The sequence below is a fragment of the Mugil cephalus genome, chromosome 16 (assembly GCF_022458985.1).
Source record: "Mugil cephalus isolate CIBA_MC_2020 chromosome 16, CIBA_Mcephalus_1.1, whole genome shotgun sequence".
Classification (NCBI taxonomy): Eukaryota; Metazoa; Chordata; class Actinopteri; order Mugiliformes; family Mugilidae; genus Mugil; species Mugil cephalus.
The window spans coordinates 11595785-11622755 of NC_061785.1; the positions used below are offsets into that span (position 1 = coordinate 11595785).

The following is a 26971-nucleotide window of genomic DNA, read 5'->3' on the forward strand; positions in this document are numbered from 1 at the left end:
GTAACAGAGCTCGACTTAGCAGCAGAAACAAAATTTATCTCAGATTTTAATGTTCGATAAAAACGACAACCTCCATCTGCCGCAGCGTTTCTCAATAAATAAAGCATCAACAAATACATAATTTGTGCAGGCCCTCGCATGCAGCTGTAATTAGTGCACTGCTCTGCTGTTTCATGTCCTACTTCTGTGTCCATTTGTGTTATTTATAAGCGCAGCAGCCGCAGCAGAATCAGTCACTGCACATCAGATAGCGGGGGCCTTACTACAGTTGGCCACGCGCGATCCATCATGTAGAAGTTATTTTTCCGCTCCAGACGATAGGCAGAGCTAATGCTCGAGCGGCTGACGACAAGCAACGCCGTCTGGGCCTCTCCACGGGTGCCATCGAGGAGAACAAAGCAGAGATCTTTGCAGGGATTGTTGCTTTTAATGCCTCGTTACTTTATATTTCATGAACCTGCCACGGAGCAAATTAAACAGCTCAATGAACAGCTGCTTTTGTGAAGGAAAAACTATTTGGAGAAGTATTTTCTGGATCCCATGGTAGTTTTTTTTTTTTTTTTTTTTTTGGTCTCGTGTGTTAGCGGTTCGCCTTGTTAAGAGTCGAACCCAACGTGTGCCCAGACGTCTTTCCTTTTCGAGTAAAACTTTTGAACTTTTGAAAAATGCGTCTGGTCTGGTTTCGCTAAAAAGAGGAAATCCATTGTTGGCTCTGCGCTGGACGGCACTGAATCATATCTCTTTCACACCGCGAAACACAATCGGCTCCCTGACAGGAGCGGCCGCGACAAGCAAGTGAAAGGTCCTGATGACGGCCTCTGATATGCGACGAGGCAGCGGCATCTAAAGCGCGGATTCACTGTTTCGTCTGAGCGAAACTGCAGATGTGAAGCGCGTCCTTTCGTGTCCCCTGTGAACAGTACAGACGAATGACTCCTGAGAAATATGCATCACTGTTAGTTCTTAGGCTCAAATCTAGACACCGAATCAAAATCAGACGTCTGTTCTATTTTTGGCCACACGTGGCAGCACGGAACAGCGTCCTCGTGTTCTGAGAACGTCCCTGGGAGCGAAAACGATTAACACGCCAGTTCCAACCTTTCAAACGTTAGGGCCGACCGTTAGATTAAGACAAGTTTTCTAAATACGAGGCCCGGTTCTGAAAATAATTGTGTTGAAAGCTACGGTTTCGTACAAACATGCAACAGGCGAGCGCTTTCAAAAGGTGGAGAAATCCGTTCCATATTTTCGCAAAGGCCTCCCATTTTTTTGACGGAGAACATTGAATGTAAACAGAACTTGACGAGAAAACTCAATAAGGCCCCCTTGAAACACTGAATCTGGTCCTGGAAACAAGCTGCGGATGAATCCAATCTGAAATTGCCTTAGACAAACACAACCCGCACTGGCCTGAGGTTACACAGTATTTGTTACAGAGTCCTGAAAGGAACACGGAGACAGGAAAACAGCGTGTGCTTTTGCAAGAGCCCGCTGAAGTTTTTTTTTTTTTTTTTTTTTTATTGAAAAAATACACCGCAGTCTAAGGTAATGTATATTTAAGTGTGATAAACTGAAGCCATATGGTATTTGTGTCAGCGGAGGTATTAATGGGCGATGCACTGGCTTGATGCCTACGCAACAAATAGAGAGCCATAGTCCTTCGGAGTGTGTTACATAAGAGCAGCGCGGTGAAACCGAGCCTCCTGCCAAGCACTGATTTCATACATAAAATCTATGTATCCACAGCAGTGTGCGATCCACAGAAAGGTGAAGTCTGAAAGACATCTTGTAGAAATAAAAAAAAAAACAAAAACACATCTGTGTTTGTGTTTTTAAAGTGGTCTCTTGTACATTCATCATGAATTCCATGCCCAAAAACCTGCCGCGTGAAATGAAAAGACACATCCAGCCTGCGGAGGCTTCTGTTTGACATTTTCTGCTGCTCTGAAGCCCGACCAATCACGGAGCTGCGCCGCCTAACATTACGCCACAAACACTTTCTAAGCTCTAAGAGTCTGAGACTGCGGTTTGCATCCCCCCCACCCCCTCCCCTTTGACCTTCCCCTCTGACCCGCGCACGTCCCCGGCGCAGGGGCCGTCAGACAAAAACAAATGAGCGTCGCGCGAGCTGCAAAAGAGGAACATTTCTCGAGCTTTGCTAAAAACGAGGCAACAAACCACTTCCTTTCCGTGAATGAGAGAGAGCTGTCCAAGAAACCGCACGGTTTCGTAAAACACCACGCACGCTGCCTCTGTGACGCCGCAACCTGACAGTGCCGCTGCACCTCGTCTCCCCTGCGCTGCGAGCGAGCAGCCGGGTGTGGAAAGAAGAGAGCGAAGAGAGCGAAGAGAGCGCCGCGCCTCTGCTGCTGCTGCGCTGCGACCCGGCCGCGATACTTGGTGTTAGTTTAGTTATCGCCGCCTCGTTTCACGGAAAAGTCACTTAGCGGCGCGCTCGGTAATGGTCTTTCTAAATTAATCTTCTTTGCAGTGAAACTAAATTGCCCCCGCTCTACTTTGTCTAGACATCCAAAAGCATCAGCGCGGGTTATTAAGTTAGTTTATTGATTACGAAGGAAACAATAGCTCATCGAAAATGTCACAAAGAGAAGAGACAGCTTGGACGCGCATCTGTCTCTGCGCGACGGGTTTCGGGTTTTAAATGCCACTGTTTCTCTGCTCCATGGTACCGGCGGTCGTAAAGCGTGCTGCTCCAGTCGGCGAGGCCTGGGACGGCCGTCGGAGAAAGTGCAGAGTGCGGTTTTGGGGAGGGAGCCGTCCTGGGATTCCCAGGCCAGGTGGTGAGTCAAAGCCATTCCACCGCTGGCTTCCAGCCCGCTCACATTTTTGCCCGTCCTGTTTTACGGGCCCTCTGCGCTCCCCTGCTCGAAGATAAACATCAGCGCAGCTCAAAGATTATCTTTGCGGGAATTCGGGTGTTTGTGTTCGTCTGCGACTGCGTTCGCGTGGATACGCGTTTGCTGTATTTGTACCACTCGAAGCCCGGCGCGTTTGTGCTCCTGGTCCTGCCCAGGTGTCAGCGAGCGCCAGCTTATGAAGTGCAGGAAAGCGATTCCCTTGACAGGCGTGTGACAGATGGACGGGGACTGGCTCGGCTCGAGCTCTCCAGCCACCTGAGAAGTGCGGGAGGCGGGGGACGTCCGTGCTCCGTGCTCACCCCTCACTCCGCCGGCGGACGTCGCTTTGTTTCGGTTCAGCCGTGCGGCACAAGAGAGGACGCGGCGGCTGTAATTACAGTCCCACTTCTCGTCTGCTCTAGATGGAGATGTTAAACATCACGGATTTAAAATGCACATACACCGATCGGCCGCAACATTAGAACCACTGACAGGAGAAGACATTGACCGTCTTGTGAGAAGACAACGTTCAGACGGGAAACTTTTGGACCTGGCATTCATGTGGACGTTACTTAGACATGTGGCACCCACACCCCATCCCCAACAAGGACGCAGCCTTCAGGAACAACTCAATAAAACATGAAAAAACAGCACAAGGTGTTGACCCGGCCTGTTACAGACCTACACAATATTAGGAAGGTGGTCATAAAGTTACGCCTGATCGGCGTGTACGTATCCAGTCCATGTAGCTTCATATTCACGGCGCAGGAATACCTTTCGCCTCTTTAATACATGAAAGAAACCCTGCAGAAAAGCTAGTCAGGAAGTGTTTTTTTTTTTTTTTTTTTTTTTTGCTCCTTGCTTTTCCTGTGTTCTGTTCCAATTTCACTTTTACTTTCTCTCCCTTAACCACACACACACACACACACATTCTCCAATTGTAGGTCTCAGACGCTCCTCTCAAATCTCACTAATGCACCCTGCAAACCATTAGTCGTCGCTCCGTTGATCCAACTTCCTCTCAGGATTTAAAATAGGGGAAAAAAAAGAAGAAGAATTTGCATCTCTGACTAGGACCTGTGCACATTTTAATGAGGCTGCTGCCAACTACGCTGACTGATGACTGTAATCAAACAAAGTTCACTTGTTAACGTACGAAGCCCCGATGAGATCTGTTTTTCCTACTTCAACGAGACCGACTGATCTGTGGGGGGAGGAAAAAAAACAAAAAAACAGCCACTCTAATCACAGAATGTTCAGAGCTTCATCTGTCAGAAGCTCTCGGGCTATCTTTGATTTTTTTACCACATCAATAATTTAAGCGTACGGGTTCTGATCTGGGACTTCTAACATCTGCAGAAAGTAGCTCATGAAATACACCATAAGTTTTTGCGAAAAGTCAGCAGACCACAGCTGTTATTTTGGGTCTCTCTACGGATTTCCTCAATCGATTCGATTCTTTTTTTTTTTTTTTTTTTTTATACAAGTTCCCATCTCAACTTTTAACTGATCTCAGTCGCGGAAGTCAGTTTAAGTTAGAGAAAACACACACACGCACACACACACACACACACACAAAAAACTGCTATCAAACCCCAACCTTAACAGTTACCACTACATCCGTCGGCACAACTCAACGCAGCATAGTGAGGCGTTGCACGGAAGACGCACGCATGTCACCTGTCAGCATCCCGTGAAGGTGTGACTCCCTGCGAGGTTAACATGTGGCGAGCGGTGATGACGAAGGGAAAAGTCCAACGCTGCGATAGATAATGCTGCTGAGGACGAGCGCTGACTGCTGCGGCTCAAGGTCTGTGAAGTACGTGACGCTGAACTGGCCTGATGCCAGACGACAAAAAAAAAAAAAGTGTCCCAAAAAACAAGCACCACGGTTTAATCAGCAAGTCCACTCGCTGCCGTGTCAACACTGTGTGCAGTGTAGGGATGTGTTTATCACCGCTGGCGAAGCAGGGACCAGAGGGGGGGTTCACAATGACACTATTTTGCAGAATATTTAAAGTGTGGTTTGGTTCATTATCCATATTCAAAAACTTGACAGTGGGATTACATCCAAGAATCAAGTAGGCGCGAACGTGCTATTTGCTTTGGAAATGAAGTCTGCAACACACAAACCTGCTGTCCACACAATGGACACAATGCTCATACTTGTGCGGCTCAAAAGCTGTGCTGGTACAACTATTCTGGGTGGAAAAAAATCGCCAAACTTCTGCCTCCTGCAATTTCATATTCCACTTTTCCATATTGCCTTTCTTGATTGCTTTCCCATTTACCGGAGACTCGCGGCCGTCAACAAGCGTGGGAAGCTGACGAACCTGTCACCGAGTTGCACGGCTCACACGCACTGCGGTCTGTGGACCAGCCCCCAACCACCCACCCACCAAGCCCGCGCGCGCCTCGACACACACACACGCACACGCACCCCCTCCAAAAAAAGCAAAATGTGATACCTGCACCTGTGGAAATGAGACACTGTGTTCCAGGGAGGAAAAATAATACCAACCTCGCCCTCTCTGCCAGCCTTTTCACTTCGTGACACCGCCGAGGTATCACGGTGACAAGGCACACAAGCGCGCGCGTCCCATTGATCAGGCGCACAGTTAATTAAGTTCTGACACGGGAAGCAGCCTCCCGCGTCGCAGCCGAGGCCGAGGCGGCGCGAACGCGTCTTACCTCTGACGTTCGGGACGTCCTCTCACTTCGGCGTCGGCTCCCTCCGTTTGATCCCGGCTTTCATCGCCAGCGCAGGAGGTGTCGGGGGGAGTCTGCAATCACAGGAGACGATCTTTGATTCCTTCTCGTCTTAGCCAACAAAAGGAAAACCCATCCGGCAGGCCCGTCCGACGCCCCCAGAGAGCGCGGCGGGCCAAATCCCGCAGACATCCATGGCGCTCGCACAAGGAAATCCACACGGCCGCTGGCCCGTGCATGCGCCGCCGAGCCAGGGATGGCATGGGAGGAGTCTCGGGGTTCAAGAGAGGAAAATCCCAGAAGGAGTTTTCCTCGTCTACGAGAACCCGGTGTTGGATTTTCATGTGACCAGCTTACCACTAAAAGGCTTAGTAGTCTAATCCTTCAGCTAAATGAAGTGTCTAACTTAAGGCTTAGGTTAGCCAGAGGAAGGGGGGAAGGAACCCGTAGGACCCAAAGGCCCCACTGACAACACTGTGTGGCCAGGCACCACAGGAGACCCTCAGAAGAAACGGTCTGAGGCCCAAAGGAGAGCTACGCGTTATTAGGAAGGTGGTCATAATGTTACGCCTGATGCTGCTGCTGATGGAAACCGCCCCACACTTTGAGTCACCAAAGGGTTTTTTTTTTATTTTTATTTTTTTTATTCCATCTACCGTTGCTACATCTTTCTCGGTTTCACCAGCAACACACGGTCTCGGGCCGCCGCCCTCGCCGCCTCCTCAGTGTCACAATAATCCCGACCTTTGATAGATTTTCTCAGGTTGTGTCACCGTCAGATAACGCTCGGCCCTCTCCCCGCAGACGTGACGGTCGCCGCACATGCGTACGTCGCTATCTCGCGCCGAGGAGATAATGAATTCATTCTCCTCGGACGCGGACAAATGAAATTATCAAAGGACACGGAGCCGGCGTCCATAGGGAATCTGATTTTGTCTCAGAACTGACGCTATCTCACAAACTGAAGTCTGCAGGTCATATATTTTCGTTTTTTGTTTTTTTTCTCACACAGACGTTCTGTGTTCCTTGCAAAACCCAGTTCTACTTAAGCAGAAATCCCCTTAACCAAAGGGCAAAAGAAATCACATGCACTATTAGATCATTAAAACTGCCGTTTCGTGTAGGTGTGAGCCTTCTAAAGGCCAAATAACGCAGTTAAAAAAAAAAATAAATACTGCAAACACTGAGCACCTCATCTCCGCTGAGCAGTAATTTCCAGTAAAGAAAACGCAACCTCGCATTCGGACGGGAGCGCAGCCCATTAAGAGCTCTTCATTTTTAAGAGAATGGACAGGAGGGGTCAACACTTCTTCAGTGGTTTTCCATTTTGAAATGCACTTTACTGGAGAGGCCAGCTGTATATTGGATGCATCATAAACAACAGACGCAACTCCACAGCTGACCTTTCTATAAATCACGTCTGGGTTTAAAGCACTGCGTGTTCCTGTAAGTCACACCACTCATTTGCGTAGCCGCTGCTGGCAATTGTGGTCTCGGTGCGGCCCCGCATCTGATTCTTGGACTAATCCATATGCTAAGCCGGCTCTTAGCCACTCAGCGAAGGGATAAATATGCATCCGCACAGGTGGGACGGATGAGAGGGCCGGCCACACGGAGGAAGGGTTAAACCTATCGGCACTCAGTTTGCAACTGGGAAACAGAGAGCAATAATTCCACCCCGCTCCGAAGCTAAGTGTACAACAGGGGTCTGCGCGTAGTCATAAATTCAGCACTCGAGTTAGGAATTGGACAATCAATAGCTGATGCACCGGAGGATGCCGCCGAGCGTCTCCGATTTACGGCTCGAATCAAATCATTGCGAGTTTTCCTCCGGCAAATGCACGTCAGATGATACCCGGCTCTGTTCCAGCTCCCTCCCTCTTCGACGGCCTCGACGTACGCTGCGTGTGCCGCGACTGCTGTGGCAACGCCGGCGGCGGCGTTCAAACAATGCGGCAAAAATAATGCCACAGGTAAACATCATTAATTCCGTTATTAGTCCGAGCATTTAAGAGATAAGCAGGAAATGGGGATCATTTGCGACAGAATGCGAGCGCTTGTGATTAATGCTCCTGCCTCTGAGGGATGATGATGATGATGATCGCCGATAAGGAATACTGGAAATAAACTGATGATCTGAAGGGAAGAAGAAAAATCTCAAGACTAAATTGTATTGTCAAGACTATGAGCACACATTTGCCAAGGTCTTGTGACATCCTTTTAACGCACAAGGTCAGTGCTTTTTGATGTTCGACACGTGGCCACGTGGCCAGAGTCATGTATGGGCCGTCTTTTAAAAGCGGTAAACAACATTAGCGCCTCTTTGAAGTCTGTTTACATCCTGCATCTTGGAACCTAATCCAACCTAATATTACTATATTAGCAGTATTCAGTTTAAACACAATCAGTTTTTTGTCTGTAAGATTGGCCCCAAAACGGAGCTCCTCTCTAGCTGTGGCTAACATTTTGGTAAAATGCCTTTTCTCTCCAGTGAAACATCCATCCCATTAGTGTAACGTTAGGACACAGTTTGACATAGTTGGCCTAGTTCGGCATGGCAAGCTGATGTAAGTGAGGCCCTGTACACACTAAAAAAGAAAATTCATTGGATGTAAGGGACTCCAGGGACATAATTCACCATAATCAGTGGTTCTAAGTTATGTCTTTCTGTGTTGGTGGCTTTGATCCATTTAAGGGAGAGGTTTTAGTTGTCGTAAGCTAGTGTGTCCGTGGTCTGTGCACTCACGAGAGAAATAAAAGTCAAAAGGCTTTCGGAGAAGTTGTCCCGATGCGCTCTTGCTGTTTCCACCCCAACTTTTAGGTAGTTCTTCAAAGACGCGACAGCTTAAGCGAGACGTATGCGCTGTGACTTCGTCCCGCACATCGGCTGCGCCTGGTCCATAATGCATTTCCTCGTCCATTATCCCTCAGCATCTGGATGAGGAGCAGGCGGCACAGAAGTCCACGCATCCTTCAGCCTGAGTCGGCTCAGCGTTCTTACGCCTCATCTACCGCGACGCATTCTTTCTTTTCTGCTTTGAACCACTGAAATTGGTGCAAAGCAGGAAATTATTCATTAACTTTCAGTGCAGCGCGATCTCCTCGGTTGCAGTTGGCATCGTTTTAAGTGCAGAAAGCAATTCAGCACAGTCACACAGGAACCGCGCCACCGACCAGCATGAAAACAGCTCACCGGCACAGAATGATAAATGAAGCACGAGTTACACCGATCGGCCACAACATTAAAAATACGGACGGGAGAAGTAGATGACATTGACCAACTTCTAACCTGTACCACAAACCTAGACCACAGCAGGCAACCCCACCCCACTGCAATGACACTATGGAGGCTGTATGACACACAACTCAAAAAAACATGAAAAACTGCACAAGGTGTTGACCTGGCCTCCAAATTCAATACTTTCCAAACTGACCAACTATAGCACCCAAAGGCCAACACTAATAACATTGTTGCCAGACACCACAGGACACCCTCAGCAGGTCCATTCTCTGATGACTCACAACTGTTGGAGGCACAGGGGAGACCTACACACTATTAGGGAGGTGGTCATAATGTTATGCTTGATCAATACGTATGTTGAGTGTAAACCAGTGTAAACCAGCTTTTAATCAAGCTGCCAGAGTTCAGGGAGCCTTCAACCTGAGCTTGGTTCACCAGGGCCAAAGCCAATTTCAGATTATGAGACAAAACTGTGGATGTAACCAAATGGTATTAGCATGCAGAGTGGGGCTCCACAATAAATCGAAAAAAATTAAAAAAAAATAGAAAAAATAAAAAAACAATTCTTAAGCATTTTATTTCACAAGCGGCTTCACAAACAAATGCTCCCATTTCTTGACGGATTTTTTCAAGCGCCCCTAAAGGCAGCACTGCCGCTGACTCCTCCCTCGACCTATGGTAAAGCGTCTTCACAACACGTGATCCCATCAGTGGGAGGAGCCCGTTCGCACTTGAGTGTGTGGAAACAGTGAAGGAGAGAAGCAGAGAGAAGTCAGCGGTAAAGTGAGCTAAATGGATGGCTAACAAGATAACAAGCTAACAAGCCTATTGTTCAAACGTAAGCTCTACATTCTAAGGAAATCTCAGTGTTTGATACTCTACTTGAATGACCATTTGAATGTTTCCTTGTTTTGTTAAATTTCATCAGTGCAATAAACAATTTGTAAAAAAAAAAAAAAAAAAAAAAAATCGTAACAAAGAATCGTGATCTCTATTCTAAGCAAAGAATCGTGATTCACATTTTTTCTAGATGTGTGCAGCCCTAATGCAGACTGCGCCTGCCTTGTTGGAATTCCACATGCATCTGCAAATTTTACATTTCAAAAACATTTATCAGTGAAGCTATTTCTTCAAAAGAGAGCACATGCAAAGGGAGAAACACCCTGTTCAAACAGAAATGTGTGAACAGGATTTTTTCTTTTTAGAAAGTATAACCATTTCTGTCTGTATACAGATGAAACCAATAGATAGAACAAGGCTTATATGATAAGCCTAGCTTAGCCTATTGTGGTTCAAATCCTTCATCTCACCATCAAGAAGAAATGGAAGTGTTTCAAAGCATGTCGAACTAACGCTTTCATATGTCTCTGTACATAGCTTGGCAGAAGTTGCTACCATCTGTCTGTAGGAACATTGCTCACATGTTTTTCCCACTCACAAATGTCTCACAACCTTTACTGTGCAAATTAAAAAGGGGACAGGACAGCCTGTCAAGTATAATGTCACAGGGCTCTGCGAACCAAGATGGCGAGACATTTCAGAAATCAGAGGAAAAGAAAATGAGGAAAAGAATGTTTTGACTGCTGCAGTCAATAGGTCAACGGGAAAAAAAAGAAAGAATGTTATCTAACATCCAGTCCAAAGCATTATTTACACATGGCAATAGTGACCTGAGCTGCAATAAGCATATTAATCCCCTCTTGTGTTTTCATGCAACATTTTTCATAAGTGCTGTCCCGTCCTGCCCTCTCTTTCCGGGAGTTTGCGCGAGGACAAATATTTAGTCGGCAGACTGCGACGCTTCATCTTCACAATGAAAGAAATCTCTCTTGTGAGATGACAGCGTGTCCCAAAACGAGCCGGCTGCCATTGTTAATCTTTTAAAACAAAGACGGAGTGGCTTGTCAAACGATTCGCATTACATGCGACGTCAGATTTATCAACATTAGGGAGAAAAATACACTTCTCATTTATTTTATGCGCCTTCCGCCATCTAAGTTTATTGTTATTATTATTTTAGGATGTCTTAAAAAAATAATTTCGGTCATTTTTCTGTCCCGCAAAGTTCCCGAATGCGAGATATTCTCTGATATTTATCATTTGAGTTGGCTGTGGGGAACAATAATGGCCTTTTCCTTTTTTTTAATTTTTTTATTAACAATTGAGAACGGAACAGAGGAACGCCTCTTCAGAGTAAAGGTGCAAACAAATAGCGCTGATTTCTCCCCGCTCGCTGAACAGCGTCCTCGCGCTAAGGGAGTTAACCGCTAAATGAATTCTGAGGAGATCTGGCTGCGGTCTGCTGTTGTCATGCCTACAACGAGGACTTTCTAATGGAGGCTGGCTAAGTGATGCCAGAGAAAAGCCTCAAAAAGGAAATGCTGGAGGCTCACTTGCCAAACCGCCCGCTCAATCACATCCATATGTTTGCATATTATGCAAATCACCCGGAGAGACTGAAGTGTGAATCGGAGTATATGTGCGCCCATCTGCGTGTGTGTGTGTGTGAGGCTCTTTTCAAATCAGCTTAGGATGTAACGTGACACATTAACATCGCTCATGTCAGATGCGCCGCAACCTACGGGCCTTTCATTTCGGACAGCGGACAAACCTGATGTGTTTCATTCCGACTTTGTCGCAGATGAGTACGGCATGGATTCCATTAATGGCCATTCCAGCTCTAATCCAATTCACTGTCCCTCCGCGGCTCTGTGCGTGGAACAAGCGATTTCCACATGGGATTAATCCAGCGCGCTTTACTTTTCGAGGAGTCTGTTGGTTTGCATAGTTTAAAAGCTTAGCTGTTGTGTGTAGAGGCGCGCGCCCACGCAGACACATAGCTGCTGTAACCGAGCCAAGGTGGAGATTGATCAGCTGGGCCGCGTCCAAATTAAAGCCCGTCCTCTGCAGACATGCCAAGCATAATAACTCTCTCCTCTCTCTCTTTGCACTTCTCCTTGGCCACAGAAATAGTGGAGGGAGGGAGGGAGGGAGGGGGGGAGACGGAGGAAAAGGGTTGCGTTGAGATACTGTTTTGACACCTATATCAGAAAATGGAACGCCTGGCTATCAAACGTCTGACCCGATTTCTGTTCCCCTCCTTTCTCCGCAATTTCCTTCCTTCCTCCAATCTACTGTAAAGAAGCTCTGACTAAGATTCAGCGAGGCTTCAAGTGAGATATGCATGTGCAGAAGGAAACGCGCCTACACAGTCAAACACGTACCGATTTTGAATATACAGGCGGGTTTATATTCACTGTGCACGTTCATACGGTTGTGTTTCTGTGTGTGTGTGTGTGTGTGTGTGTGTGTGTTCCCTGTGCAAGCCAGGCACATGTACGTTACAGTATGTGTTCATCAGCAGGCACAATCAGGGGCCTGTGTTCCAGCAGAGACGGCTCAATAATCAATAATTCACCCACTGGAAATACACCGGCTCTCGTTCCTGATGATAAAGCCAGTTAGCACAGCTGTTCAGACACAAAAACAAAACCAAAATAAAAAATAGTTTTTCCATTCCTGAGGAATCTAATCGAGCCCAACCATGAATATGCATGTCCCCCCGTGCAATAATGAGGAGAAATTTCCCCTCCTGCGCTGTACGTCTTCAGCGCGACGATGTTCGGTCGCTGCAAGTAACGTTTGAAAGAGGAAGACGGAATCCACTTCCTTGGCTGAAAGGAAGAGTGTTTGCTGCATTCACACCGGCAGTATTTCTTCACCCTGGCTGATATCATCCTGATCAGAGATTACAGCTGAACTGTTTACATGGCAGCTGAATATAATGATCTGATAAAATATACGACTTCACATGCCCTAAAACATCAGTCACTGTGGAGATCCTTTGACAAAGGCCTTGTTCTCGCTGACAAAAGAAGAAGCTTTTTTTTCCCAAAGTTTAATGAAAACACTGAATTAATACAACAGAACAAGATGACCAACGTTCCCACATGGGTTCTGGCTTTCTTCATCTTTTCTTTGTTACTGTCTCTTCTTGAAACCTTATGATTACCCCACTTGGGGCAAACATTGCGTATAAAAGACTGGGTTTATTCAAACAGGAGATAAAAACTTTGAAATTTGGATATTATTTTAATATTTTTCTGAACCAATTATCTTCCCTCACCCTTCCTTCCCATCGGGCCAGTCTCCTCTGACTGACGCGGTGACATTTGGCCCTTTTATTCTGAATACTGACGTCCACAAACCACACTCCATCCCCTCCGGCGACAGCCAGAGCAGAGCAAGGCTGATATCAATGAGATTAACTTACAATCGGTAACAATAGCTGGACGGCGTGCGGCGCCATTTCCTGAAAAGGCAATCTGAATCCTGTGGAGCAAAAGTGGACTACTGACAACGTAAACCATCTGGGAGGTAATTAATTAATGCATTTACACTCGCTGGCCGTCGCTGAAAAAGAAGCTGGCCGCGGCGACAACAACGAGCCGAAACTGCTCGGCTGGATCGCTCTACGGATAATTAATAAAATAATTTTTATTGGAATGCGGGCGACGCATCTCTTTGGCAATCTGCTGAACCTATACGCCAAATAAGGGAGAGGAGCGTCAAGAATATACAACATTAAGATAATTAGGTAAGCAAAACAATCTGTACAGCAGCTACTGCACAGTGCGGTCGGGCAAGAAGAGCGCAATAAGCTTAAGTGACAATCTGTGGAAAAACAAGAGGAAGAACTGCAGCAGGCAGATGCCAAAGAAGACCAGGGGTCGCCCTCGGTCAGCTAATCCCCCCAGGGTCAGATAAAGGTCCGCCAACACACACACACACACACACAGGAGTTACAAGGAGAACTAACAGACGATGGCAAACAGCGTAACATCCGCAAAAATAGAAACGCGCAGAGAACAAATTATCTCACAGTCCGACACATGACCTGCGCATAGGATCCTTCCCTTTATGCTAATGCCTCCAAGTAATGTCATCTGTTTATAGCTCTCGCTCCCTCGAACGCAGACATGAATGGAAGGTCAGAGGAGTCAGGATCGCCCGCCTTGGCACGGCGCAGGGCTACAGATGTGAAAGTAGGGAGCGCTCGCTCCGGGGACCGGCTGGAGCTCGTCCAAACTGGACAAGGGTTAGGGACACGAGAGGGAGAGCGTAAGCAGCATTTGGAGCGTCTTCTCGGTGGGCCCCGCCAGCGTGTCAGTCACTCCGGGCCTCCGTCCAGCCGGAGCTTCCATGAACGAGCTGCAGCCCAATCTGATTATTTTAACAGTTGCGAGCTGCCGCGTAAAACGTCCAACTTTGGGCTGTGAGGGAATCCATTCGTGCGCCCTGCGCTTTCTGGTTTCTGTCTGATGGGACCACCTCCGTGACGAGGCCGTGTTTCTTGGGACGATGGCGCGTGTAAAGCGTGCAAAGGCTGATGACACCGAACTGATATTAGAGAGCTACCGAAACGGAGGACTGGACCAAAAAGTGGCACTTGAACCCACCACAAAGGCTACAGCTAACTAGCGTGGACATTCTAAGACTGCATGAACAGGAATAACTTACACTGGCGTCTGTATTTGTCAGGAAGCAGGAAGCTGGCTGGGAAACTACGGTACGGTAGTCAGAGTGATCTCTCCCACCAAAGCCTGTGTTTCAAAGATGCTAAGCGAAGTAGAAGACAAGGGTCCAGTTTGTACCAACAGTGCAGGACAAAAACTACCAGTGACCCTACACTGGCCCACCACCAACCATCACAGACCTAATAGAACTGTTGCTTTTTTGTTAAAAACTGAGTGAAAGTATGGTTTTATATCACCATAAGACAGAAATTATATATGTCAAATTCTTTAGATCCCAAACTGATCAAGTAAAGGTAGGATACACCCAAAAACCACGGACCAAAACCCCCCCATTAACAACATCCTGTTACCAGACACCACAGGACACCCTCAGAAGACCCATGTCCATCATCTGGCGAGTCGCAACTGTGAAAGTAACTGTGAACGAAGCGGTGAAAGTGTCTCTAACTGAACAACTCGACAAACAATGATACAGGAAGTCGTTCCTGTCGTGGAGCGGCGTTGACAGCCTCTCGCTCGGCTTAGTGTCATCTCGGAATAAACAAAGCCCAACAGTTGTCGGGCATGGCATTAAACACTCGCTGGAGACAGTTTGGACAGCGTTGTACAAACAGGGAGCCTCGGGGACTGACAAATTAAGTGCAAGAACCTGTGTAAGAGATAACATCTTAACTGGGAACGGCTGCCAGTTTTTATGTGCTGCCGTGAACTGGTGAAATCGTGGGAATGGCTGCGTGCAGCTTGCACCAAAGCCCCCGTCCGGCGTCGCCGCTCCAGAACCGCCGCGAGCCGGCGGTGCATCACGGACTGGTCACCTCACGCTTTAACTATTGAGTTTCCAGCTATCCGGGCCAGCTATGTCGAGGGAAACCTGAGCCTGCCCCCCCTCCAACATCAACCCCACATAGATGGTGCAGAAATACGGAGCATGCACATATGCCAATATAGAATGTAAGTACATCCCTTACACATGCTTTTGTGCGGCTTTCCCCGCCACAGACAAGCCTCGAAAAAGCGCCGAATGCCAGCGAGTCACTGAATGAACTTGTACGGCAGCAGTATCTGCTGCGCGCCAGCATTTGTCAATTGGCTGCAGTTGAGACAACTCAGATGAGGAATGTGCACGCCTGCCAGATCAGCAACTCTCAGTTCTTGTGCAAATACATGCACACACACTCGCTCGCTCACAGAGATGCAGGCACCACCTCAGGCCATTTGGCGGTAACTCTGCATTCTGGACCTCCCAGCGCGTAGCGCTCCATCGCTCCATTTGGCCGGCAACACCAACAGGTAGAGATGAAACGCTCTGTTCTCCACACTTCAAACCCGCTAAACCGCCCTTGGACTCCAAATAAAGCGAAGCACTCTCGGGTAAAATCACAGCGGATCAAGGCTGCATTCAAACTGGGCAACGTTATCTAAAGCGTAAGTGGAATGAGAGGCTTGATGACTCTTTTCAAGCCTGAAATCCCTCCCAAACCTCCACTACAAGTTTCTGAAGAGTATTCATAAACAATGAAAATGAAAATTAGCATTTAGACATGCTTGACTGCAAAAGGCATTACGCCCTCTTTTGTTTGTTATTTTCACATCTCAAGCTGAACAACTTCCCTCCAAACAAACCCCGGCACACACCTTTCGCTTCAATCATACCCAGAGGGCAGAACGACATCAGGATCCCATTGAGTAAAATGAATGCGACTCATGGAAAAGCCGTTCTTTCCCAGTGATGACTCCGATTCCATGCTGTCACACAATTAGGGCTGCAGCTCATTACCCTCGCTGCCATTTACTTTGTCCATTGATTGGCTCGTCTGTGAAACGTTACCTTTGGAAATCCTGCGCACAATGGCGCGTGATGAAGAAGAGCGTCAAAGCCAGCGTGTGGGCTCGAGCCGGGCTTCGCCGCGCAGCACGGGCTTGTTATGACAGTTTTAAAAGGTTAAAACCGACGCGGACGGACGCGGAGTCGTGTTGGGAAAAGAATAAAAGAAAGGTCACTTTGCATCTTTCGAGTAAACCAAGCACACGGCAACGCAACAAATGCCGCCCGTTTTATCAAGCGGCTGAACAAACTCTGATGTCGCCCGTAGGATTCCCAATGAGAGGTTTTGAAGCTCAGTGGGGTGGCTACGGGCGTCGCCATCTTGGCTAGCAACCTACGACAACGTCTTGCACTTAATTACGCATAAACTGAAGCCTTGATGTAATTTAAATCATTGAGTCACCCAGCAGTCACCCACTGTCCCACTCCCACCACCCCTGCAACGGTCAAAATCACGTCCCACGTGTCTAGCACAGCGACGATCCCTCCAAAATCTATTAATACATGCCCTTTAGTCACTATCATAAATGAAATAACAAGCGTAACCGGCACGGCCACAAATAACAAGTGTGCCAGTGAGTGAGGGTGCAGAAGAGATAAAGATCAAGGGAAGGCGTCAAATAGAGCAAGACACATCACGAGCCCTCTTTGCATCACAGCACCAACAAAGGTGACTCACTTGCATTTCCTGTCACCAACAAGCCTCTCCATGAGCCACAGCGTAGCCACCTGCAGCTAAAACATAATGACAGGCAATTTCCGACGCTATTATTCCAGCGCAGGCCAACTGGCATATTCAGCGCACCCCGACGTCCGCACAGACACGCGGGAGGGGAGCTCGGAGCTGAGACCTAGCTGTCGGTGATTTCATCAACAATCGCCGGACTCGACTGGAGGCCCGCTTCGCTTTCTGACAAATGCAATATAATCAGAGGGAGGAAAATAGCCATCAGGGCTACAAATGACTTCTTCAGAATGGTTTGGAAATGTGATGTCAGGAGTAGGAAAAGTTTCCTCAAACAGAAAAGTGCTTGGTGCGCAGTAACCGAGAGGCCCAGTGCGGCGCGGGTCACTGTCAGTCACACTTCAAAGAAGCCCAACTAAACTCCGAAGTGATCTTTCACCTCACAGACAGCCGTAACATAAACCAAAGTCTAATTCTTCGGCCAAAAGGAATATCGGACGCGTACGTACACACGCAAGCGGAGTTGTGAATCAACCACGGTGAAAAAGCAGGAAAAAATTTAAAAAAAACTGGGGCAGCTGAGGAAGCAGTGTTCTGCAAATTAATAAGAAAGCAACCTGCCGTAACTAGAGAGCACATTTTTAAATCCATAATTATATCTTACTAAGACATGCCTGTAATGTCACTTTAAAGAGTAGCATTTAAAATACGTAAAATTCAACTGGGCCGCGCAGATGTGTGTAGTAGGGTGTGTAGATGGCCGTACATGCTAGTAGGTTATGTATGGCTGTAATAAACAGAGCAGAAGGACTGAACAAAATCTTGAAGAGGAAATTCTGCAACATTTAGTTAGGCATGTAATTACTCTTTCATGTCTGATAGTATTGGTCATGTTTTGTACAGTCTCGAGACAAAGACAGAAATACAATTATTCTAATGCACTTAACAAGGGCCATACGACAATGACGGGCACCACTGCTACCCGAAGGCGTGTGTACAAGAAATGCCAATGCCAAGAAACCACATAAGGTCTACTGTAAGAACCATAGTAATTGACAAACAAGCATGACAGGTATTCTAAAAGGAATGGGGAGACAAATGGAATAATTACAAAAAAAAGGTAAATAAATTGAAAATGATAGTTTGTAGTAAATAAACAGTCACAGTAGTTTGATAAATCACAGCTAAAAGTAATGAATGTGGTCAGAAATCGTGGCCTTCGGGGTTGTGGGTGTCACAATCCGAAGGCCACAAGTTTTGACCACATTTGGCTAGAGATCGACAGGTACATCTATATTCACCGATACATTTTTTTTTTTTTTCCTTTTTCTCCCGGCAAGATTTACAGACAGGCGCATCCACAGGCAGCCCTGGGCTGCTGGAGACACTGAGGACCCGAACAGCCCATACATTGCCCCTCCCCCCCGCTAGCAGCCGTGTGTCAGCTGGAAAATGCTCATATTCATAGGCGGAGCACCGCTAAAAATAAGAGTTGGAGAAAAAAAAAACTTTCTTTTTTTTTGGCAACTTTTACTGTTGTTGTTGTATTACGTAGGAGTTGTTGTTAAGTAGGAGTTGGCTAACTTTTTTTTTTCTCTCTCTCTGGCAAGTTAACAGCGAAAGCTATCAATCAACCACTGTCCACAGTTTACACTGGAGCTCTTGTGGTGTTGTTAAGCTTTTGGTAGAAATATGTGTTGATGTTAAAGCCGAGGTGTGAGGCTAACACTGCTAAGCTAAACATACTTGGCTGAGAAGGACCACGGGCCAAAGCTGCGATGTCCACTGAGAAGCAGGTGATTGAGAGTCGAGCACAAAAAAGAAAAATCGGCAGCATGTATCAGCCATCGGTCAATGCTGATGTAAAATATCCTTGGTCGATCTCTACACTTGACACATATATTTCTTCTTCTTTTCAGTTTGTTTACCATTACTTAAATTCATTAATTATTCAAACTATTAATCCATTACTTTTGGAAAATACCTAAATGCAATGAATATGAAAAAAAAAAGTTTAAGACAGGCATCTGGACTCGTGGAGTATTTTGAGTTTCGCCACTCAACCGAGTAGCTCCTTCAGTTCTAAGTGACTCCGCAATTTCAGCCACTCCACAGGTACTGTAGAATGCATTAAACTTAAGATCAAATGAACTCATCTCAAACAGAATCAGCGGAGGGTGTTCTTGAGTTCATCCGAGAGGAATCTGTATATCCGGTGAAAAAGGTCGGTGCCGTAGAACAAGGAGTAGAACTGGAGCCTTGTAATCCCACAGCGCTGGGAGTGAAAAGCCATGGCCCCAATGAAAAGCTGCGTGTTTCTATTCTGAAGACCGCCCGTGTAACCAGAGGTCTTTATTTCTGGTCTTAAAACGTAGTTACTACGTAGCACTGCACAACTCCTGGAGGTGTCTGGCATGAGTAGAGACAGTAACTCCAATCCTAAAATTACAGGGGAGCACAATGATCAGGAGGCGTGCCAAACCGTCAGGCGCTGGAGCATCCAAATTTCCTCAAGCGTGACAGATTATAAAACAGAGAGCAATAAAACTTTTCCACCCTTTGGCCAACTATTTATTCAGTTGCTAATTCGAGGGTTTGAGAGGTATTCAAACGTAATTCTGTTTTCCCCTTTCCCAGTCTATTCGGCAGTAATTTATTCAGCAGCCTAATTTATCATCCGCCCATTTCCTCTGGTGTAAATTATGTTACAGTTCCTGTTTATGGTCCGCTCACATTTAACGTGCAAATCCATCCAAAAAAAGCATTTGAAAACTTTGAAAACTTTGGAGAAACTCAATTAATCACTCTATATATCTCGCTCACTCACCTGTCCATATGCTATAAAAACAACCTGCACCATAGCGCTTATATACCACACTATTTATGCCGCATGCACTTACTGCTTACAGCTAAACTGCATTTCGTTGCTCCATACTTGCACATGTGTAATGACGAGAAAGCTGAATCTAATCCAATCAGCACAGCACAACAGGGAAAAACATTGTACGACAGAATAAAAGAGGTCAACCCAGTCTCAAGTCATGGTATTTTCTTTGAAACGCTGACCGACATAGTGTTGGAGAAAGCAAAGCGGCCGTAGCGAGACTTGGGCCTCGGCCAAAACTCTAATTGCTGGGTTTTATAAGCAGTTATTTGCTCAGAGTTATTCATTACCGCAGCAGATAATATGTTCGTGAGTGGAAAACTTCCAAGTGGAAGGAGAGTTTTTCGTCTTTCGCCTCTTATCGCGCGCATGGTTCACTATTGACTTAATCGCTGAAGCCATCTGCTGTGCTCACCTCAAACGCCGGGAGGTGGCCGGCGGAGATAATTGATCTTGTGCATTATGTAACATAAAATATGAAAAAAAAAAATCAAAAAGTCCTCAGTGGAAGTGTTTTTTTGTTTTTTATCTATTTAAACTCAGTGGATAATTTATATTTTTGGCACTGAGCCATTTCGATGGCCAACAAATCTCTTCTATTTTCTGGCATTTCACATCCAAAACAACAGTCAACAGTTGAGGGCAAACACCGCATTAACTTTTATTAGCCTTTATTCAGTGCCCTTATCTGTCGCGCCCACATACAAACACAATCACATGCATTAATTCCTCTGGGGAACTCTGATTATAAACTGATTATGCTGTGCCTCGTGGCCACAGATACTGGGACCGTTACTGCCAGTTTTTAATCTCAGATCCGCACAAGGAGAATCCATCTACGTTGCGCGAGTCCTCCGCGCTCGTGACACAGCCGGAGAGCGCGAGCGGGGGGGCGCTCGATTGTCCGGGGCTGTTCGACGCGTCTGCGAATGTGTCGCGACTCAATATCTGCTCCTCCGCCGCACTGACCGAGGTCGGCTCCCCGCGCAAAGAGCAGTCGACAGCCAGCGAATGTCAGGTGGACTCCCGCTCGTAAAGTGCTCCGCTTCACCCGGGCAAAAAATAAACCTCGTGGTTCTCGGCGCCAAGTTATCCCACTGATGAAAAGCCAGTTTGCGAGCGGCTTCGGGAAGAGCCAAGCTGACTGGTGTTAATAAGAGAGGAGAGCGGCTGTGTTAAAAAAAAAAAAAAAAAAAAAAAAAAAAAAGAAGAGGAAGAAAGGGAGAGAAAAAAAACACACTTGCAACTCTTTCTGACCAATAACGGGCATTTTTACGGGTTATTATTTTCTCGGGAGATTTTGACGCCTGTGGAGAGCTGCAGAGTAACGGCAGTTCAAAGGCGCACAAGAGAGAAGAGCCTCCATGTGCATGGAAACCACCGCTCAACAGAAACAACGCACACAAATAGAGGGAGGGGCCAACAACACAACACTGAGAGAAAAAAAAAAAACACAAACTCGGAGATCTCTGCCTGACATCTGATGTGTCTGCGTGTTGTGGGGGACGGGGGGGGTGTTGCAGTATCTCGAAGACAACAGGACCCCCCCCCCCCCCCCTCCGATTCCCCCCAGTCTACGTGAAGGCCGGTGCAGATAACCTCTTGTCTCGCTCACCACGGCGGCATGCTTATCAGCAGCGGTGGAGCCTCGACGCGCCTCTGGATGCAACACAACAACTGCCACGGCGTCACACTGGGAGGCTAGCCTCGCTCCACTCTGACTCGCCAGCTCGCGCCGCTGCCAAATACTACAGCCGGAAACCCAGCGGGATTCTCTTTACAACGGAGATGACACACCTTCGTTCTTTTATTACGACTCAGATTTAATTTCATTGCGTCTTTAAAGCCGCGCTCGGAGCCGGAGCCAAACTCCAGTCGCTGCGATTTCTCCACTTCCGCGGAGGCTGAACAAAACGATCTGATAGCGTGTGTTTACATGCCTCCAAACCCGATCAGGAGAGGAACTTTACGGTCAAAGCGGTTCTGCTGCCGACCGTGCGGCGACAAATCTGCCAGGAATATGACAGGAGAAGAATCTCCTTCCCAAGTTCCTCGCAAAAATCTTTTTTTTCCATCCATGTCTCCACGTTCCTTCGTGGAAATTCATCAGCCGACGTTTACCCCACGTGGAGCAAACGCGCTCGAGAAGAGTGGATTCGTTCCAACCAGAGAGAAACGTTATTCGCAGGTTAATTTTGTCCTGCTGGGTGAATTACCAAAGGTGTACACCCCCGTCCTCTCTGTCGAAAAATTATTTCTGATCAGACCAGTCTGTTCTCATTGAGGTGGTCACGAGGCAAAAAACAAAACAAAAAAACGATTGGTTTAATGATCCGAAATTGGCCCAGGTGTCTTTGTCTTCCTGTGTCTGCGTCGTTGTACATGAAGCATAAAAACTCCTCTTCTTATGAATATTTACAACAACAAACATCATTTGAATAGTCTATCAGTTAGATATCCATTAGTTTGAGCCCTGATCCTGATTCCTGACCACAATTATAGCCACAGGCCGGGCGTGTTATTCTATGGGGAATGTGACCTTTGACCTGTTGTTATAACCCTATTAAGAGGTCACATGCAACTCATGCTTGTTATTTAATCATAAGAACAGAACTGAATTACTGAGCTGCCTATACTTATAATATAATATTCATTATGAATGCAGCCAGTGATCTATATCCTGGTCGTCAGTTTGGCAAAGACGAAGAGAGGGAAAATCCAGGCTGCCTCTGATGAGTCCAAATGAGTCTGATGAGTGCAAATTTCATTGTCTAGTCCCTTCACGAATGAATTCTTTAATTTCAAGTACGATTACGTATAAGCGCGTTGAGTCAAAGGCGCGCGGCGTTCGGTTAGTCATGTGAACTCTCCCCTCACGCATAAAGAGGCCGATTTTTTTTTTTTTTTTTTTGGGCTCAGATGAAAATAAACTGAATTAAAACCCCGTCCACACAAGCGCTCATTGATAGGAACAGATGTTCCCGGCGACACGGGATGCAGCGCGCCCGAAACGTACGCGAGCTGTTCTCCGCGCGGCCACAAGAATCCATCAGCCCTTTTTTTTTTCGGAGCGGGAACCCATGTCGATCAGATGATACTTCTCAGATCCTGGGAACCAACCTACAAGGCCGTAGCATATGGGCGCTACGCTCCAATTAGTCATAGGCGAAAAAAGAGGCAACATGGTGAAGCGCCTCGGGGAACCTCTTCTGTTTGCTAAGCAACAGTCATCTGAGGTCAGAGAGACAGTAAAAGAGATGGGAATAACGGACGTCATGTCCTTACGTTGCAGCGCATTTATTGGGGACAAAGGCGACAGAGAAGTCACATGTGATGCTAAGCTTTGCTAATCAGCTGATCATATACATATATATATATATATAGATATATCTTTATCAGGGCAGGGAGGACTTAATGTATTCAGCCTGACTTGCGGGAAACACAACCTATAGCTGCTCCCTGAGGACAATCAGAGGTGCATCATTTGCTTCACTAGAACCGACAGGCATCTGATCAACAGTGTCGTCTGACATAGGAGAGGGAAAAAAAAAAAAAAAAATGGAGGTAAAGTCTTGGGCTCGCGGGAGCAGCTCTCGACATATTGGCCTACCCAGCATGCCCTCTGCCTCTCCAGACGGCTCTGACATCATTATACGGCGCGTACAGACCGGGACATCAGCTGCACAGCGGAGGTTATATAAGTGGATGCTCTGTGTTTCTCAGCATTTCTGCAGCCACCACGGGGGGATAAGAGCCAATGGTGAGGGGCGAGGGAGGGAGCGAGGGAGCGAGGGAGCGAGGGAGGGGGTGGGTTTAAGGAGAAGGGGAAAAAGAGTAAGGAGGCCAGGAAGAGAGACGGAGAGAAAGAGGGTCACAAAAAGAGAGGCCCGCTGGGGTGCTCGCTGCTGGGAGAGAGCGAAGGAGGTCACCTCTGGCCCCCTGAAGGAGCCCCAGCGAAGGGAAGAGAAGAGAAGAGAAGAGAAGAGAAGAGAAGAGAAGAGAAGAGAAGAGAAGAGAAGAGAAGAGAAGAGAACATCCATCACTCAGAGCCAGCCTTTCCTATTTACTCCTACTTAAAACAACCACTGTTGTTATGAGAGAACGTCACCTTAATGTTGATTTGAAAAGATCTGACTGGCGTTTTGCCCTCGTGACAGCACACACATGGTCCATTTAAAAACCCTCAGAGGACACAACTAGACTAGAGGTGGATTTGTCCGGGGCTAATAATCAACCCGGGGCCAGAACACTGCAATTTAAACCGATGGCTAATGATTAATGAACGGTGGTCGTCTGGGACTGTACCAGCTGATCGGACGTAACGAAGCAACCGAGTTTCGGTCTGTTTTGGGGGTTTTGTTTTTTGCCAAGTGCAGAGGTTTAGCACCTCATATATCTCAATCCATTTATGAGGTGCCTGACCAACTAATAAAGTGGTGTAGATCTGAAAGATAAACACGCGAATCCGGACGCCACATTCACGTTTTAACTCGTTCTCACTGTAAAAACGAGAGTGGAATCCTTCGGAGATCCGAGCCATGTTGTTGTAGGAAATCTATACTCTGAAACTTGCGAGAGGAAGTGCTCCCGCTGCAAAGCCTGACGGATTCAGCTGCGAGGGGAGCGCTCAGCTTTTAGCCTGTCACTTTGCATCGGCGCAGCGCACGGCGACCACTGAGCGTCACCAAGACCTGGGAAGCTCTTTGAGCCGAGTGATCTAATTGTGACGGCTCTGCAATGTGGCGACGGAGGCTTCCACGCACACAAGCGAGCCGAGCAGACCGCGCCGGCTGCATTCTGGACGTGCAGTCATGCGCAGAGATTATATTAAATGCAAATTCTGATCAAGAGTTAGCGATGTTTGTCAGGTTTGAGCACTAATAAAAGTCTTGGCAACGTTCAGAAGATTTCCGTGTCGAGGCAGGTCCCTGGGTAATGCTGCCTTTGGGCAAAAAAGCACAGCCTGTAGTGTATTTCGAGGGCTTGTGTAAACATTATCATTTTTTTTCTTCTTTTTAACTGAGCCTGTGGGAATTTAACCCTGGCAGCTTTGAATGCACAGTGCTCTCCCTCATCAGATCACACACCTGACCATCTGAGCCGTTGTGTTGTGCACGGAGGGAAACTATGCAATCACTTCCAGCAGGACGCTAATGCGCCGGGATGAAACAAACCACATGCAAACTGATTTAAAGTTTGCTTCTCAATCCTCCTGCAGCCCTTGGTTGGGTGCCAACACCTACGAATACTGACAGCGCACACTGGAATGTCGGCATGCATTAAAAACTCCTGCAACACCTGAACCTGAATAAGGGTGACTGATTAGACACACATATACGAAGGAGCACCCCTGGGTGTATTATAGCCCCTGATCTTTATCACACAGACTCTTTTCCATGTGCATGCGTGATTGGACCATGCGCGCTCCAGAGTGCAGCAGGCGTAAATCCAAGTCCAGGGCCCCGAAAGCTGCACTCGGTTCCCGATATGACATTAATAACACCGATGATAATAAAAGACGCCGCCATATCCGGTTCTAATTGGCAACCACTAACTGGCGAGGTGCGATCGCGGCTGAATGGCTTCACACCAGCAGGATTAGAGGCTGCGCACTGTCCTAAAGCACCGTGTGTACCTTGGCTGTTGATCTGTCAGATCAGGCTAGCGGCGCCGCACAAGCGCTGCCCCGCGCGCCACGCTGCGGGGATCTCGGTGAGGTTTTTAAAAAGCTGGCATCGACACTTACCGGCGGTTCGCCTCCCTCGCGGCGTGGACGCCTGGATGTTCGGGGGGGTGGGGGGTGGTGGGGGATTACACGGAAACGAAGCAGGGGGAGGAGGGGGGGGGCCGGGAGTGGGGGGGTGCAGACTAGTCCTCCGGTTCCTGCACGAGTGTAGCGGCGGCGCTCGGATGGCTACCCCCGTCCCCTTACTCCGAGCCCAGTCCTCCTTCTTCTTCTTCTTCTTCTTCTCCTCCTCCTCGGAGCCGCTGCGCCTCGTACCGTCAAATAATCTCCCCTCCGCGTCCTCGTTCCTTACACGGCTTCGTCCTCTTATTTGTTTATTTTTTTTTTGTTTTGTTTTGCGTGAAAGCTAGTAGTTAGTTTCCCCCTTTTTTGATGCCTTCCAGTAGCGTTTGGATGGGCTGCAACGACAGGGGGGAAAGAACCAAAAAAGAAATACTACACGGTCGCTCCTCCCTCCGCTTATGTACAGTACAGTAAGGCGGCGGAACCACTTATTAAAACTAAACACCGCTCTCTACTGGACCCGCACTGTAATAAAGCGCAGCCCGTGCACACATGTGCGGACGCTCACACGAGAAACGCGGATCTTCCTCTGCTCCGACTCTCCTCAGCTGCCCTTATTTATTGGCTTCATCATATGCACTGAGGATCCCCTCCTTCCTCCTCCCCCCTCCTCCTCCTCCTCCGACATCGGTTCACCTTATATCAAACCATACACGTGTGCAGTGTGAACGGGAATGTGAATTTATAGCGAATCGTGAAAATATGTTTTGATTTGACTCCGTTTTTGCCAGGTTATTCTTTGTATGATTGATCGGTTTGATAGTTTGATCCAAAAAAAAAAAAAAAAAAAAAAAAACGCAGGAAAAAAAGGTAACATGAATTTTAAAGTTTCTTGAACACGCTTTTGACATTAACAAAAAAAAAAAAAAAAAAAAAGCCTTTTTGTTTCTAAATGACTAGTGGGGAGTCGACTAATGCCGGTTTCAGATAGGTAACACCCAAAGATACCATGATATTTAAACTCCTCCTGAAGAGGGATGAAATGTATTTAGCAAATGTTTTTGCATATACAGTACCATTTTTCTATATATATATATATATTGCATATTGCCCAAAATGTCTTTTTCTTCTCCCATAATGATAATAAAGGATTCTGGATGACTAAGAGCACTCAAAGACAATTTTTTTTTCAGTCAATTAATATGCAACAATACCAGTCAGATATAACATTATGACCACCTTCCTAATATTGTGTAGGTCTCCATGACTGATCAGAGAATTCTGATGGTGTCCTGTGGTGTTAGTGGGGGTGTTTGGGTCCTATGGGTTGAGGGGAGGGGCCTCTGTGGATGAGGATTGTTCCAGTGCATCCCACAGATACTTGATCAGTTTGGGATCTAATGGATTTGGAGGTCAGGTCAACACCTGCTGCGCTTCATGTTTTTTTTGAGTTGTTTCTAAGCCGTTTATGCCGGGCTGCATC

General features: G+C 47.1%; 1 protein-coding gene across 2 annotated transcripts in view; it reads right to left on the minus strand.

The window, feature by feature from the left end:
• thrab (thyroid hormone receptor alpha b) overlaps nucleotides 1–26262 on the minus strand; it is a 132679-nt gene extending 106417 nt beyond the window's left edge. The window contains exons 1-2 of one of the 2 annotated variants that reach the window (XM_047610079.1): nucleotides 25486–26262; nucleotides 5550–5641 (exon numbers count right to left, since the gene is read on the minus strand). The gene's annotated coding sequence lies outside the window, so the exon portion shown is untranslated. The remainder of the gene's footprint in view (nucleotides 1–5549; nucleotides 5642–25485) is intronic. The other variant, XM_047610080.1, reaches the window with a different exon arrangement.
• Between the last annotated feature and the right edge of the window lie 709 nt (nucleotides 26263–26971).